The sequence below is a fragment of the Lipotes vexillifer genome, unplaced genomic scaffold (genome assembly GCF_000442215.2).
Source record: "Lipotes vexillifer unplaced genomic scaffold, Lipotes_vexillifer_v1.1 scaffold410, whole genome shotgun sequence".
Lineage (NCBI taxonomy): Eukaryota > Metazoa > Chordata > Mammalia > Artiodactyla > Lipotidae > Lipotes > Lipotes vexillifer.
This window is the reverse complement of record NW_006794028.1, coordinates 945150-949318: the sequence shown is the minus strand read 5'-3', so window position 1 is coordinate 949318 and position 4169 is coordinate 945150.

The window sequence follows — 4169 nt, the reverse complement described above, 5'->3', positions numbered from 1 at the left end:
ATTGATTCCCTCTAGTGTATTTTTCATTTCACTTATTGTATTGTTCATATCTGTTTGTTTGTTCTTTAATTCTTCTAGGTGTTTTTTCTTTAATTCTTCTAGGTCTTTATTAAACATTTTTTGCATTTTCTTGATCTTTGCCTCCATTCTTTTTCCGAGGTCCTGGATCATCTTCACCATCTTTATTCTGAATTATTTTTCTAGAAGATTGCCTACCTCCACTTTATTTCGTTGTTTTTCTGGGGTTTTATCTTGCTCCTTCATCTGGTATGTAGTCCTCTGTCTTTTCATTTTGTCTATCTTTATGTGACTGTGGTTTTCATTCCACAGGCTGCAGAATTGTAATTCTTCTTCACAGTTTTTTTCTTAAAGAACTTACTTTATTTTTTGAGGACGTAAACATAAGCACTTGGTACAAATTTTTAAAAGAAGAACAGGATACAGGAAAAGTAAGTGTACTTCCATCCCTCTTCCCTAAGTCCCATGGGCCCATTTGGAGTGATATTTCTGCAAATGCAAACAGACGTGTGTAGAAAGATCTTTTAGCAACTCCAAAGCATTCCATAGTGTGACTGTACCATGATTTATTTAAAAATAATTTACCACTGATGAAAATTTAGGTTGTTTCCCATTTTTGCCCTTACCAACAATGGTGCTGTTACAAAATATATTGAGGCATGTTATACTTCTTAAGAGTTTTTTTTAGCAAAAATCCGTCTGAATCAGGAAGTGCCACACCGGAAGTGGTTGGGAGGGACCACTGACAGGAGCAGGAAAAACTTTTACAGAGAAAAGCTGGGAGCAAAGGAAAGGGAGTATTGACTGGCTACAGTTCAAGGCCTAATTGTCTGTTTATGATCAGTCATCCTCAGGTTTCAACTTCATAACCTTGAGGCATTTACAGGCTTAGCTGTGGGTTTGCTGGTGTAGGCTCCAGGGCTTTAGAGCCCCCTCGGGCTAATGGCCTCCTTGTTTAACTGCTTTAACAGTATAAATGCACGTGGCAACTCTGCAAGTGTGTAAGTACATCTGTAGTTCAAGTACGTGGATGAAGAATTGCTTGAAAGGATGAAGCAGAGAATGGATACTGGGAATAGCTAGACATTTGTGACTCAGGATCAGGTAATATTTATGAATTAATTTACAGAGATTTAACAATTTATGATGACTTCTTACCCAAAAGTTTCACATGTCTTCTTTATTCTTCTCTTGTGTTCTTCATCTTAAAATTTTCTTCATCTAAGACTTAGATGTTACTTACTTAAATTTGTTTCTAGCTGTTTTTTCTTTTTTGCTGCTATTGAAAGTCAGGTCTTTCCTTATACTTTATCTTCTGATAATTGTTTGGATATGTAAAGCCTATTGATTTTGGTAAGTTCATTGTGCTGTTATTTGTGTAAATAAATTTTGTGTTTGTGTTTTTGTTAATTTTCTTAGGTTGTCTTACAGCGACATCATCTGTCATTATTAATTCCTTTCCAGATTGTAACTCTCATTTATTTTTCTTGCCTAATGGAATTAGCCAGTATCTCCAGTAAAATATTTCCACTAGTGTTAGTGGGTACCCTGTCCTGCTCCCCACTTAGTGGTAATGTTATTTTCAATTTCCTCAAAGGGTCTGGAATAGAAAATTCCATCGTTTTCTGACTGGTTAATATCTGAAAGTAAACACATACACAACTTCAAAGCATTGATTTATTAGAAACATTTGGTGCCATGTAAGTAACCATACAATGAATCATCCTGTAACAGAAAGATGAGATGAGGAAAGCTGATACATTTTTCTGTCATCCACACTCCAGAAGATAAAAAAATGTTAAAGGTGCACCATGGCTTGGATAACAGTTTTAATTTCACATATGAAAAGTAAGTTTCATGAAGTAATAAATTACATGACAAAATTCAAAGATTAGGTAAGGTGAGGGTATTCAAAATAAGAGCACCGAATCATTTCTCAAGAAGGCATTAGGCAATGAGTGCAATGTTGTTTTCTTGAACGTTTTCTGAAAAATACCGATTAGATGGGGGGTTTTCAAGAAAACCTGCCTGTTGTCAGGCAGTAAGTGGTTGTTCCTGGCATGGCTTTTGAGGTGGATGGGGAATGAATGGTTGGTTAGGACGATGGTGGGTGGTAGGTCTGTTGAAGGCTGTCTGAGCCTAGACTTCATGGCCACAGAGCAGCGGGGCTCACCTGGAGGTGTGGGAAGCCAGGGTTTCCCCAGGCTCAGTTTCTCTGATTCTCCAGTCAGGACTCCCACGGTGACCATGAGTTCTTAAGGGAACAAATAAGCTCCTTGGGTCACAGTCCCAGAAAGACACTAAAGGCACTTTAGGAAGAGCACAATTAAGAACGGTCTACCTGTCTCTAATGGCTGCTGCTGGCCCCCCGCTCAGCAGCTCTGTGCCATGGGGAAAGTTCATTGGTCTCCTAAGGCTCAAGTTCATCATGTGCAAACACCTACCCCATAAGGTCGGAATAAGAAGTCAGATGATAATGATTATAAAGGTCTTGGGACAGTCCCAGCGCACACGTGAGCCCTTCTGTGCTCCTGGGTTGAGGAAACCAGCCTTACTGCACAGAAAGAAAAGTGTCCAATACGATATCCATCAGAGGTCCCCAACCCCTGGGCAGTGGACCGGGACTGGTCCATGGCCTGTTAGAAGCCAGGCCGCACAGCAGGAGGGGAGCGGCAGGTGAGTGAGCAAAGCTTCATCTGCCGCGCCCCATCGCTCACATAGCCACCCGAACCATTCCCCCACCTCCAGGCTGTGGAAAAACTGTCTTCCACAAAACCAGTCCCTGGTGCCCAAAAGGCTGGGGACCACTGATATACATGCTCACCTGATTTGAGGAAGATCATTTTGATGTTGAAATTTCAGGAAGTTGCAAGGAACCGGGAGTGTCACTGACTGAGAACATGCTCGGGCTGGTGGAAGATAAATGGGCGGTATTTGGATGCTAGCATCTCAGCGTGGAGGACCATGTCATCTGTCATTGATTCTCTCGCATGGTGCCACAGTGAAATCAGACCCAAAGGCAGCATCTTCCACCTGCACTTGTGCTTGTGGTCTTGACTGTCTCCATAAAAGCTTGGATTTTTATTGCTATTGTTTTGTGGCTTTTAAGTTCAAGCCCTGATCTCTTCTTATGTTGTCCTGATAGAAACTGCCCTATATAATGATTTGGGATACACAGTCCTGGGTCTTCTGGGGTCACAGTGGCGGAAGAGGGGCTTGTCCTGAGAAGGTCATGTGGCCAGAGGAATCACCCTGGCCTTGTACAGGCTTCCTGGTTGCCTCTGACACCAGCACAGACCACAGATGAGCTGTAGCATCATTCACCTGCCTTGATCTGGCATCTCAAGAAGGAGATGGACATGCTGCCCACTGGGGCCACTGGAGAACCCTTATTTGGGGCACACTCAGACAGTCATTAGCTTCCAGAATTTTCAAATACATCATAACCTCACAGAATTATTCATGATGGTGTCTGAGTAATACAAAACACTTGGGTTAGTGACTGTTAAGATGCCTTGTGGGGCTTTTTAAAATGACACTTCTCAAAGTAGGGATTCATTAGAGACAATCCTGACTCCAAGTTTTGCTTCACTGGAATTAATTCAAGGATTCAAGAATTCCATGTGCCATATGACTAGTACATAATTATTTTTTAGACATGATAAATAATTCAGGAATTTGCTCCATCACTGCAAAACCAAGCATTCCTGGAACAAACTAATTATACTTATTATTAAAATATGTATAGTATATATTTTTAAATGCTCAACAGAAAATTGTAGGGAATACAATCAGAAAATTCACAATGTTGTGCTTTTGCTTTGTTCTCTGGACTATGGCCACTTGCTGGCTTAAGCAGGGCCATCTCCTGACGGAAGCACAGCACAGCACGGAAGGCTGAGCAAAGCACCAGCTGCCTTCCGGAAATGGCAGCGTGACTTCCGGAAATGACAAAGATTGTCTAGTGTCCATGGATCCTGATGGAGGCAGGAGCATCACTACTCCTGTATCAGTGAGACAGAATCACAAAAAGACCAGTTAGTCAATTACACTTACAAACTGCGGCAAGTCATTAACTCAACACTGCAAAAGTTTTGAGTTTCATCTCTAATGCATACATAAGTGATGTAAATCAGCGTTTGGATCACGAC